Source organism: Pteropus vampyrus, unplaced genomic scaffold, assembly GCF_000151845.1.
Source record: "Pteropus vampyrus isolate Shadow unplaced genomic scaffold, Pvam_2.0 Scaffold6, whole genome shotgun sequence".
Taxonomy (NCBI): domain Eukaryota; kingdom Metazoa; phylum Chordata; class Mammalia; order Chiroptera; family Pteropodidae; genus Pteropus; species Pteropus vampyrus.
The window spans coordinates 13,273,273-13,287,291 of record NW_011888787.1 but is presented as its reverse complement, the minus strand read 5'-3'; the positions used below and the strand labels follow the sequence as shown (position 1 = coordinate 13,287,291).

Here is a 14,019-nt window from a genome sequence, read left to right as displayed (position 1 = left end):
CAATTTGGAATGATGAAGACTTTCTAGAGATGGAAAGTGTTGATGGCTGCACAACAATGCACATAGACAATGCCATTGAACTGTACATTTAAAAATGGTTAAACTGGTGAATTTTGTTATACATATTTTACCACTGTCTTATTCAGCTCAGGCTGCTATAACAAAATACCATAGACTGGGTAGCTTAAACAAGAGATTTATTTCTCACAGTTTTGGGGGTTGGGGTGTCCAAGGTCAAGATGCCTGCAGATTTGGTATCTAGTGAGGTCCTGCTTTCTGGCTTACAGACAGCTCCCTTCTTGCTGTATACTCACGTTGCTGAGAGAAAGATCATCTCTCTCCAGTCTCTTTTTGCAAGGGCATTAACCCCATTCATGAGGGCTCCATCCTCATGACCTAATTACCTCCCAAAGGCCCCATGTAATCCCATTGCATTGGGGATTTAGGTTTCAATATATGAATTTTGGGGGAACACAAACATTTAGTTCATAGCAACCACCCTTTAAAAATTAGAATGTATTTATCAGATTTTTCAAAGCTGTCAGTGTTGAGATGTCTTTGTTTAGAGTTCCAAAAGCATTTACTTTGTCCTCAGTGATACAAGGGGGGTGTGAACTAACTGAAGCAAGTGATCTCTTGCCAGAAGGATACAGGGATTTGTTCTAAAGACAAGCAGAGATGTTGAAGGGCACTTTGAAACTCCTGGGTAAAAAGAAACAGAGACACCATAGATGCAACGGTGGTCCCTCCGCAGCGTCTGTTCCTGTGGTGACTGCCGGGATTCCCTGCTCATCCCTGTTTGTAACCCTCCTGATGCTCAGCAGAGTGTGTTTCCAGCTTGACTAGGAACCTTCCTACTTCTGTTAAAGTTAACAATACAACACACTGCGAAACAAAATAGAACTATACTTAGCCCTGCCCCCCAATTTTTTTTAAATACATGCATTTTTGGAGTAATTATGAAGCAATCCAAAAGCTGAATAAAAGAGAAAAGCAACTCAGGATCAGAACAAAGCCTAACAGGAAAATATGCGTGTCATTGTTAAGTGCCAAAATAAATAACAGCATGCAAACCCCGAACTGCTTATCTGTGTGGTTTCCATAGTGTCAGAATATATGCAAAGTTTGTTTGCCTGCACTGAGAGCCATTACAGATCATGAAAGTAAAGACAAAAAGTCAGACTGTCTGTGTGAACATTTGGCAAGCAAGTGCCAGGTTTCCTCGACATTTTCTCTGTTGTAGAGAAGTCAGCAAGAGGTGGCAGTAATGTTCTTCCTCTTCCTCCCTCCCTCCCTTTCTCCCTCTCCTTTTCTCTCTCTCTCATGAATTAAAGCATTATTTTCTTTGAGCTCAGGAAATAGAATTCAAATTTACAGTAAAAGGTTACTAATGAAAGACATGACCTGCCCCTTTTAATATATATTTATTTTCAAGAATAATTGCACTATAGTTAAAATGAGAGCTATTTTCTTTAAAAGTGATCTGCTTTAGGGGAAAAAATAGGCACTCCCTTCAACTTTTCCTCCTCTTTGTCAAATCAAAATAGCTTCAGGTTAATGAATGACACAGGGGTACCTGCTGTAGCAACATATATTCAGGATGTCAGAAGTGGCACGTCACGCGGTTTTCTTTAGTTGTGCTACAGTTTTTGAGCACAGATTAGGAGGCCGCTGAAATGTTAGGTGGGTATGGGTGACAAATTATATCAGTTGATGAAGTAGCTACATTCAATGGGAAGAATTTGCCTTAGTATTTAGAAATTTAATTAGCAACTATGTATGTGTGTTTTTGTTTTATTTTGTTTTGTTTTGTTTTGTTTTGTTTTGTTTTAGAGTGGAAAAGTATGGAAATGAAGCAGTGAGTTAATTCTACAAGCTTGCATTGAATGATTACTCTATGCCAGACACTCTGCTAGGTACAGAGTGAATTATTTGAAGCTCCCATCTGTTGAGTAACTTCCCCAAGGTCTCACTGCTAATAGCTAACAGAACACAGGCCTTTGTAATTCTAAAGTCCATGCTTTTAACTCCTATTCTCTTACCTCTCAGTTACATTTGTTGAAAGGACAAGGTTCTCATTATCTGTTCTTATATCTGGACTTCTCCCTCATGTCTGACGCTCAGCCCTATGCCCTCGAACAGCTCCCGTCTCATCGGTCCTCTCCTGTGAACCAAGACAGTCAGTGCGTCTTATTAGTTGACCCCAAGTTCCGTGTACCTACTACTGCTGCCATATCCCAGGCAAATTAACCCCTTAGCTCTGTCTTGGATCAAACTCCTGTTTGGCATGCTCTTTTGTTAACTCCAGTTTGAACTGCTGAGTAGTTTTCCAGTCCTTCTCAATCCTGTTTGTTTTTTGGCCTTCTCTGCTCACAATTTCTGAAATTATAGTACACTTTGAGGTCAAACTCACCTAAGATACAGCATGTAGCATTATAGTTTAGAGGATGCAAAGATGAAAATACATAGTCCTGCCCTAAATGAATTTATAATCTTTATAAAATAAAAAAAATATGTAAAACATAGCTGATATGCCCATTCGGATCCCGTCGGCCTTGCCTGCTCTGCATTCCAGGCCATCAGCACTCCTCGAAATCTTCTACTCTGTGCCTCACATGGGTTCTGCTGCCTGAAGCCAACTAATTGCTTGTCTAAGAATACTGGCCCTCCGCATCGGTTATCACTGTGTAGCCAGGTCATCAGTCATCTGCCCCAAATCTGTGGGTGCTTCTGACACTTATGGGCTCAGATGAAACACCACACCCCAGGACATGAGATTTGCTTCCTGATCAGTCAGATTCAGGAGTTCAGGAGAATTAACCTCCTGTGGGATAAGTCTGATACATAGAAACCAAGAGAACAGAGAGAGCTGAATAAATCAATTATCTCTCCCATTCTCAGGCAGTTGCTCAGTGTGGCTGAGAAGGTGAACCTTCCAAGTGATGGTCTCAGTCTCTCCATGGCTTACTACGAAGCAATGGCCAGCATGGTAACCTTGTGTTATTTCTCATCTTTCTCACACTCACCTTCCTATTAACAGAGGAGCCAGGATTCAAATCCTGCTCTATACTCAATGCTCTTAGTCACTACATTTGAATAATTTTATGAAATTATTCATATGAGGGGAGACAATCAAGATGAATGGACTCTAGAGCTCCAAAATTTGAGAGTCTTGGGCCAGAGAATGAAAGGAGAGACATTAGGCTTGAGAGAAGAGAAGACATGAGGTAAGGAGGGATTCTTAGGTAGCCTGGTGTTCTTTCTGATTGTTTTTCTCCAGTAAACCTCTCTCGCCACAACGTCCCCTTCCCCCAACACACCATCCTAATAGAACTAAAATGGCTTTGCCTTCAGGGAATCTGGTCCAGCATTTCCCCTCCCACTAACTCTATTTTGCCTAAAAGAAAAAAAAAATTACTTTGTTGATAAATCCTTTCATTCCACAATTAGAGATAAGGAGCTTAAAAATACAAATGTCTGAATCAGTTTTAGCTAGAAATGATGATATCAAACTCTTTCCTGTTTTGATGGAGGAGGAGAGTTAGAGGGCAAAAAGGCATCCCATGGGCCCTTGGAAGGGGACAGAACAGCCTGGAGACAGAGAAGGTGACTTTATCCAGTCATACAATTTATCCACAGTTCTGTACTATTCATTTTCATCTGTGAACACGCAAAGAAAAGCTGGGCACAGCAGTCCTGTGGGGACATACACAGACAAATTATAATGGAAATTATGACCAAAAAATAAGCTTATGCAAAGATCTAATCCATGATAGAATATTTATTTAAAAAACAGACAAATCTATATTGAAGGTCAACTGTATTGAACAAGGGAATTGTTTCAGATGCTAGGTATTATGGAACTGAATGAATATTACTGTTCAAATTTTATTGCAACGAATGATATTTCAGGAAAATCCTTTATAGAAGAAAATCTAAGCCTAATCTTAGAGTGATAGTCCATTGAGCTAAAATCACATTTGTTACAGTGGATCAGCCAAAAATGGATAGTATTTTAGAGTTCATTGTATAGATGTGTGAGATGCTAGTGCAGAAGATGAATAGGAAATAGCAACATTTGAAGTGAAAAATTACAAGCTCTGAAATTTGCAAGCATGGCTTTGAAAATCAATTTCTTCATATGCATTTAAAATTTTTAATTTTTCTCACTTTGTTCATTGCCCTTATATGGCTTAGATGTTCCTAGTTTTGTCACCATTTTATTAGTGTTGTTGTCCAAGACTATGCATGTTGTTGCTATTTAATACCACAATAGTCCCTGTCCTAACTAATCCTTTTACTTACATCCTATTTCTCAAACATTCGGATATTTGTTTGGTTAACTTTAGTTAACCTAACAGAGAAAAAAACACGTGCCTGTATTCTGTAAGTGTCTTCCGTGAAACAAGAGGAACCTATTTCATGACAGTTAAGAGCTCTCCATAGTCCCATAAGCTAATTAAAATGAAGTAGACTCATACTTAGTAGCAATAAGAGATTAATATTTAATTTAAAATAAGTAGTTTTAAATTGCATTTTGTATTTTCCACAGTCTATTGGAATCATTTTTATTCTAAAATTTAATAATGTGAAATGTTAGTTTTTCTATTGCTGCTATAAAAAAATTAATCACAAATTTAATGGCTTAAGACAAACACATGGAGAAATAACTATTACAAGTGTCACTGGGCTTTGTTACTCACTTGCTGTGTGATCCAGAGCAAGGCTTTTGATTATGCTATGCTTCAATTTCCTTAGCCGTCTGCGTAAGGTTGTCAGAAGGGTTAGGTATATTAATGAATGTAAAATACATCACCTGGCGTATGTCAAAGGTTCAGTAAGTCTTAACTATAATTATATGTGTGTCTGTGTGTATGTGTTGTGTACGGTGTGTGTACACATAAACATATGTACATTTATATGGGTAGAACTTTCAGAAGAATGACAGAGTATATGGAAGATGTAGACTTCGAAAATGTAATGAAACAGGAAAAATATGATTAGTATCTTAATTAGAAGCAACTATTTTTCTCCAAACAAAAAGATAGACTTTTTTTTATTACTTTGACTTTAGTTCAAAAAAAGTGGAAGAATTCTGCTTCTCAATCTGTCCTTTTACTTTCTTATAACTCGGAGAGGCTTATTTTATTTATAATAATTTATTTTCTAGAGGGAAATAATCTATCCAAGTTCTATAACTCTATATATAAATGGTTATTTTGGTTTAATTCAACAAGGAAAATAATAATAACACTGGCTGTCATGTATAAAATACCTGTGTGTCAAGCCATTTTAGGCACTTTACTCTGATTGTATCATGTATCCTCACAACAATTCTATGAAATAAAAATCATTGTTTCTATTTTAAAAATGAGAAAATGGAGGTATAGAAAATTAAAGACACCACCCAGGTTATGTGAGTAAGAAGTGCAGATCCAGATTTCCATCTTGTGCCTTGCCTTTTCTCCATGCTTTTCTTCCTCTCTTGCATTGTAGGACCCTAGGCTGCTTTGTGAGGAGAGCTTGGAACTGCCCTGAGATCAACACTTGGTCCCCTTCTCGTAATAGTTACCAAATATGGCTGATGATTAGATGTTCTGGGGGCTCAAATGTCCATCTATGTACCAATGGATAAACAAAATATAGTATATCTATACAATGGAATATTTGGCCATTAAAAAAATGAAGTGCTAACTCATGCTACAACTTGGATGGACCTTGAAAACATTATGCTAAGGGAAAGAAGCCAGTCACGAAAGATCATATATTCTTTGATTCCATTCATATGAAAGTCCAGAATAGGGAAATCTATAGAGTCAGAAGTGGTGTCTTAGAGCTGAAGGTGGGGATGAGGGGGATAGTGGGATAGCAGCTAAGAGTATGGGGTTTCCTTTGAGGTGATAAAAATGGTCTAAGACTGACACTGATGACGGTTGCACATATCTATGAATATACTAAAAAATCACTGAAATGTGTTCTTTAAATGGATGAATTGTATGGTGTATAAATTATATCTCAATAAAGTTTTATTTTTTTAATCCTCTGGGGAAATTTTGTTTTTTAATTCTAATTTCTACCTTCTGCCTCACCCTGCCTTCATCTCAACCCTACCTCTAAGATTCCAATTCAATAAATCTGGGTTTCTTTGAAAATAGATATTTTGTCAAAGGTACTTTGAATGATTCTAGTGATAAACTATGTTTGAATATATCACTGCTTTAGATAGGGTTATGCCCACCAAGCACTAACCCAGATCTGGGCCAAATTTGTTATAATTCAGAATTCCAAGGTAGACCTGGCTCTTTATAACAGACAAGATTTTCAGGGTGGCAGGTAGAATACCAAGTAGCTCAGAGTGGGCCAAAGTCACTGACGACCAAATGCTGCAAAGTTTGCTTGGACATTTTTTGTCAAAGAGTAAATAAAGTAACATTCAATAAAATCTGGGAGAACATTGTTTTACCAAAACATTGTGAGATTCCTGTACAGCAAGCTTTTTATTTCTTATGCAATTTTGGTGATCCTCTTTTCTCCATTAGAAGTAAGTTCCAAAAATTCTCCTCAGTTGCTTAGAAAAAATAACAAGTTTGTTAATAGAGTATACTTTCTGAGGGGTGGAGATGAGAAGTCAAAAAATTTATTTAATACAGAGAAAACATATTAATCTCAGGAGAAGGAAGTATACCAAGTGTAAAGATTAATAAACAGAAATCTCATTTAAATTGGAGTTGGAAATGCCATACCGCTCATTGTCAATTACCCCAAACAGGAAGACACTATTTTCCATCTCCAACAGGAAAATATTCCTGTACTCTACTACTCCAGCAGGAAGAAAAGAGGGTCTTCTCCTCAAGGAACAACCACTCAGCCAATGGAACACTGTTACAACTCAGCCAATGAAAAGCCACTACACTTCAAACTCTCAGATTCCTCCAATGGACTCTTTATTTATAACAGCCCTTTGAACCCCCTCCCTTTTCTCTGTAAAAGAATGTTTTTCTTTTTTGGGAGTCTCTTGACTTGCATGTGGTTTCACATTACACAACATGTCCAGAATTACAGTTCTTTATTGTTCCCAAATCTATTTTGCTGAAAATATCTGGCTGTGTATTTGTCTTAGGTCAACATGAGAAAGGTGTAATGGACAAAAGTTCAGTGTCTGAAATTTTATATTTTAATGATAAGTTTGCTAACTGACCAGAAAATATATGTAAGAAATTGACACTAGACTGGATGGGGATAAAATAAATGAGCTTCTAAACTAATGTTTAACCATATTCCATGATTATAAATATTTAACCAGGTACAGTGTGTGTGTGTGTGTGTGTGTGTGTGGAGGGGGATTCTATTAAAATTTAGCTTCTGAAAAGAAGAATACATGTTACTATTTTAAACTACAAATGCATGGAAGCAATCTAAGTTTTCATCATTAGATGACTGGATAAAGAATATGTGTTACATATATACAAAGGAATATTGCTTGGCCATTAAAAAGTGAAATATTACTATTGCAACAACATGGATGGACCTAGAGGGTATTATGTTAGGTGAAATAAGTCAGAGAAAGACAAATACCATATGATCTCACTTATATGTGGAATCTAAAAAACAAAATAAACAAAACAGAAACATTGACAGATATGGAGAACAAACGGATGATTGCCAGATGGGAGGAGGGTTGGAGGTCTGGGTGGAAAAGGGGAAGGGATTAAGAAGTACAAATTGGAGGAGAGAAAAAAAATGGCGTAGATGATAGAGGCTCTGTTCATCCCTCTGGTGACCAAATCAAAGTTATGACGGAAACAAGGAGCAGCAGCAAGGAAAAATCACCTGAGATCTAGACGAATAAGCCATACAACTAGGGAGAAATCCAAGAAATCACCCTGCAACGGCAGAAAGTAAGATGAGGCAAGGATGTGGGGCTGCCCGGTCTGGAGCAGCTGAATGAGACAGAGACAGGGGCAGCAGCAGAAGCCTCTTAAAGGGGCCTCGTCCATGAGCAGATTTTCGTGGTGGCCGACCTGCTTGTTCTGAGCACCAGTGTCGATTCGGCTGCGCACAGGGGCCACCAGGGACTTACAGGGGGACACTGAGTTGTTGGAGTGAGGGCCGAGGCGAGATTCGCTCTGTACAGAAGTGCTGGTAGTATCCATTGTTCCCTGTTGAGCCCTCCCCACTCCCAGTGCATGGACACAGCGCCGCCATAGCACTGACATCATCACAGTGGATAACAGAGGTTGCTCCACTGAGAGGATCCCCTGAAACCCTGCCTCCCCCAAATCGCAGCCCCACCCAAGCCACATCCAGGTGTATTCTTAGTGAGTCAGGTGCCCCTTGCTGAGACTCACCCTGGAGACAGCCTCGGTTTCTGGTGTGGCCTTTTGAGACAACTATAAGCACAGCATCTGTGGATTGCTTGCTGAATCTTAACAGGTGGCCCCAGAGGGGCAGAGGCTTGGGCTAAGTAGGGTCTGCAGCTAAACCCCTCTCAGGACTGTGCCACTGGACACCTACTCCACAAATCCACACCAATAAGACTGAGAGACTTAGGAGCTTTTCTTAGTACATAGAAACACACACGGAAAGGCAGCCAAAATGGGAAGACAAAGAAGCAGAAACCATATGAGAGAAGAGAACAGAGATCCAGATATAATAGAGTCAGGTCATCTAACAGATGCAGAGTTATAACCAGTCAAAATACTGGTTATAAAGATGTTCAATGAACTTTTGGGAAGTGAAGATAAATTCAGTGGGAACTTCAACAAAGAGATTTAAAAAAAAACATAAAAATGGAAATGTAAATTATAAAAGGGAACCACTCTGAAATGAAAACACATTATCTGAGATGAGAAATATATTAAATGGAATAAACTAAGGAATAAACAAAGTGAATAAAGAAGAGGATCAAATGCCCTATCTAGAGGATGGGAAAGCCAAGGACACTCAATCAGAATGGCAAGAAAAAAGATGCCAAGACTATAAAAACAATTTAAGGAGCACATGGGACACTATTAAGAGTCCAAATGTTCATCTGATCGGTGTAACTGAAGAAAAACAAGATGTTGAACAGCTGTTTGAAGAAATAATGATGGAAAACTTCCCTAACCTGGTGAAGGAAATGCACATAAAACCCCAGGAAGCTCAAAGAATTCCCAAAACCAGGGATCCAAAGAGGCCCACACCAAGACACATCATAATTAAAATGCCAAAGTTTAAATACAAAGAAAGAATATTAAAAGCAGCAAGAAAAAAGCAGATTGTTATCTGTAAGGGAACACCCATAAGACTGGCAGCTGATTTCTCAAAAGAAACTATGTAGGACAGAAGGGCTTGTCAAAAAATATTCGACAGAATTAAGACCCAGGATCTACAACCAAGAATAATTTATCCAGCAAAGTTATCATTTAGAGTTGAAGGACAGATAAAGAGCTTCCTAGATAAAAATAAACTAGAGGAATTTATCACCAGCAAGCCAGTATTACAGGAAATGTTGGAAGGACTTCTTTAAGAAGAAAAAATATGTATCAAAAACAGGAATAAAGAATGGTAACAACTACATTCCTATGAATAAATACCTCAAATGGAAAAGAATTAAGTGCTCCAACCAAAAGATAAAATGGCTGAAAGGATAAGAAAACAAGACCTCTACATATGAAAATGGAGGGAATAGAAAAAGATATTGCTTTGATGGATCTAAAAGGTATTTAAGTCAGACAGAGAAAGATAAATACTACATGATTTCACTTATACGTGGAATCCAAGGAATAAAAAGAGCAAACTAATCAAAAACAGACAAAGGTGTCGGACAAAGGGGATGGGGGTTGGGGAGCTGGGAGAATAGGGTGAAGGGCTAAAGAAGTACAAATTAGTAGGTAATGGATGGTCACAGGGATGGGAAACATGGCGTAGGGAAGGCAGTTAGCATTAATACATTGGCTAGGGGAGGCTCAGGGGAGGGAGGGTGCAATTGGCAGGATTGTTTTATGAACGATATAGATGTCTAACCAATGTACTGTATACTTGAAACTAAATTTAAAAAAAAAGTACAAATTGGTAGGTACGAAATAGTCATAGGGATATGAAGTACAACATAGGGAATATAATCAATAATATTTTAATAACTATGTATAGTGCCAGGTGGGTATTAAATTAATTAGGGGGATCACTTCATAAATAATATAAATTTCTAACCATTATGCTATACACCTAAAACTAATATAAAATAATACTGCATGTCAACTCGAAATGAAAAATAAAAAAAATAAAAAAAATAAAGGAAAAGTCCCCTCAGAGCCCCCTAGCCTTCCACCAGTCAAGGAAACAGCAAAGAGATGGCTGTCAATAAGCCAGCAGGTAGGCCCTGAGCAGACATTGAATTTGCCAGTGCCATCATCTTGGACTTCCTGGCCTCTGGAACTATAAGAAATAAATTCTTGTTTGTTAAGTAAGAAAGTAGGTAGGTAGGTAGGTAGGTAGGTAGATAGGTAGGTAAATAAATAAAATTACAAGTTCATTTTACTTTCTTTAAAGTATAATATACTTTTGCTGACTAAACAGCATTACCTCTTAATAGAGGTCCAATGCTATAATTTGATCCCTCTGGCAAATTAAGTACAATTATGCAAACTACTAGGATTTGAGCATAATCTAATATGGTACATTTGAAGCAGATAATAATTTCCTTGGTTGCAAACCAGATTGTCTTATTTTATGTTTGAACTATGTTTTAGAAAAAACATTGTACTATGTAAGCAAGATTCCATTATCTTATGTATTCTATTTGCTCAGTTCTGGAATGGACATGTTTAGAAAAATAAAGCCAAACTTGGAATCTTCAAATGATAACATATTTTTTCAGAAATTTATAATTACAAAACAGAATTTTTCACGAAACTAGGAACAGGATTGGACTGGTGATAATTGCTTTTTGTTAATAAAATATAAATCTAACACTACTATAATTTTTCTCTTTCGCTATAATCACTGTCAAATATGATTTAATGGAGATAATTCAGTTCACTTAAATATAAAAGTTTAGGAGTTTGAAACTGACCTGGTTAAATGCATTCCAATAAATTCCAATCACAAACTTTCTGAATGATATTTATAAGGTGAGATTGAGTGCACTTTTTAAATATGTGAATCCCATTAGTATTAATCAGTACTACATGTGTACACTGAGCAGAAATCAGGAAAAATTTTCTTTTTAGTGCCCCTTATCAAGGAAACTAAAGAGATTATCCCTCTCATAAAAAGAAAACAGAAACTTTTTTCTTTATTCTTTCCTGCTATGAAAGTGAACTTCATATGCAGGAGAAGTTCTGAAAATTAGTCTTTTATATGAAGGAAATGCACAGGGTGTACCAAAGCCTTCAGTGTGGAATCGTCATTTCCAAGTGTGTGAACACCGCCTTTGCCCGTTTGTTCCTTGGCTTCTCGGGAAGACTGCCAACAAGCACGCTGGCTCTCAAGCTGTATTGTGCAAAGATTTCCAGTCCACAAAGACCTGGACTTTTTTTCATAGGTAATGTCAATGTCATAAAGGCCCCTACATAGCTGTCGGGGATAACGACTTTTAGAAAGCAGTGCCTATATTAGCTCTTTGTTCTCTTTTAGCAGAGAAATGCTAGTTAGTGGATATAGAGGGAAAAGTTTCTGTTAAGAATTCTAATACTATCTTTTCTTATCTGCTTGTAAACCTGTAGTGACAAGCATGTTCCTGAGAAATAAAGCAGTATAAGCAGTACTTCTGTTGTGAGCACATGTAAAAGTGCTAATAAGAACAATTTTAAATGATGTTTCCAGCTATTTTTATTATGCCAGAAGCTTCCCCTTCATGGGCTGAAGACCCCTGGGATGGGGCAAGTGGCACAGAATCACGGCAAAGAGGCAGAGGTGGGATGAGGTGAGCAATGATCCATATATACATGTAGGTTTTCTTAATTGAGTATTATTAGAAATGCAACCACTGTCACTGTAAGAGTGGAGTGCTCTCAAACATTTTATACTAAAAAAGAAAAATAAATCATCTCATATCTTGAATTTGCTTCAAAATACTGTGAGTGGAATGAGTAGGTGGGATACAGATTGGTCATGAGTTGATGGTTGTTAAAGCTGGATGATGGATACATGGAGATTTAGTACAGTCTTCCCTTTAGCTTTGTGTTTTTTGAAATTTTCCCTTATAATAAACTTAATTATGATCAAAAAGTTTGAGAACCACTGCTTTATACTAAATTGTCAAGTAATTTTGCTTAATAGTTCTTCCATTGGATACTCAAGCAATCAAATTGTTAAAAGCAAAGATTAAAATGAGTTACCAAAGACTATACAGAAGAGGTATATTGTTAATCACTGATTTACTATGGGAGTAGCCAGACCTACTGTTTTTATACTTAACCTATTCTTGATCTAACACCAAGAATTAAAAATGGAAAACATAGCATCCATATGCCTATAATAGGTCAAAGGATGTATCGATTGAAAGAAACTGAAAATTAAAATGCATTTCTCCCAGTTACTTGTTAAGCCCCTTTTGCTCCCTCCCTCCCTCTCTTTCTCTTTCCTTCACTTTAATGCAATTGCATTTACCCTAAATTTGAAGATAATGACCCATTTCAGACTTTAAGTGGCGAACACAAATCAGAACGCATCCTTTTCGGTCTATTTCTCACTACCAATCCGTCTTCAGCCACCGTTCTACTTTCTTTAGCCTTGGCAGGAGATCCAGAACAACACTTCCTTCTTTTCATTCTGATGCTGGGCGGTTGTTTGGTGCTGATATGACATTGGCTTTCCCATAATTTAGTTGGGAGTGTTTTACACTAGAGAGTTTCAGTGTGTTTAGATTGTAAAACTTCTTCTGAGCACTTTTGTTACAACTCCATGTTCTAATACATCCAGCAAAGTTGGTTTTTAATACTCTTTCCCTGAATTTTCATTAAAAATCAGTTCCATTTTAACTTTGATGGTTTATTGCTACTTTGCCCCAAAGATAAATCGAATCATGCAGAGAGACTGTCATTTCCTGTTTGATGTGTTGTTGTTCCTGTGTACAATGTCAGTCTTTTTTATTTAGATAGAGCCATTCCATGGGGCTAAGTAACTTCCCGGTTAGTCATTAGGAGCAACTGCTGGAAAACTGTGATATAATCCCACATGTCAGCCAGGTGAGTTATGATGGGGGTCAAGGATTATGTGATCATGTGTATGTATGTGTGTCCCTTTGTAATATATAAGAAAATGACTATCATAGTGTGACTTATCACTACAAATTACACAAAATCATGTCATTATTTTATATCAGCTTCCCACAGTCTCATTTCTTGCCTGAGATGTATGATGAACTGGCCAGTAGGTTTTAGATGTAGTCATAGAAGAATCAGGCAGACAACTGATTGTAGATGTTGGCTGAGACACAAATATTTCAGAAAGTTATGTTTGCTTTAGTAATGAATTGCTATGATTTTGTACTCTCAGGATATGATCTTCTACTTCTACAGTAGATTTTAGAAATATCTGCATTTCTTATACAAATATTAGATGTAGTAGTATGTTCCTGTAGCATAGTGGTCTTTAAACTTTTCTGTTTACACAGAGCCTAATAGAATTTTGAAAAAGCATACGTCCTTCTGGTACAGTTACAGTTGAAAAACTTTATTTTAAGTATAAATAGTTACAGAGGTTGCATTTTTCTCTCATTTATATATTCTACTTAAAAATAAAACTGCTATATCATTGTTTTAGTAGTAACTGATATGATATAAATATCAGTAATTTAATACCCCCACCATTCATTTAAAAAAGTCAATAAGCTTTCTTTAAAGATATTTATATCATTTTCACACTAAACTCATGTTTCTACCCTACTTCACCCACAGAATTTTATTCTAACATAATATATGTTCATGCTTGAACATCTTTATTGATGACCTTATCATGTTTCACTTCAACAAAAATATTTATATAAATTGAAATTTAAAATTAAAAAATTTTCTATAATCATGAAGCCCAAACTGC

At 37.0% G+C, this 14,019-nt stretch overlaps 1 protein-coding gene across 2 annotated transcripts in view; it reads left to right on the top strand.

The window, feature by feature from the left end:
- The window catches only part of S1PR1 (sphingosine-1-phosphate receptor 1), a 150,902-nt gene that overhangs the window by 72,400 nt on the left and 64,483 nt on the right, over positions 1-14,019 (top strand). The gene's annotated exons all lie outside the window — the stretch shown is intronic.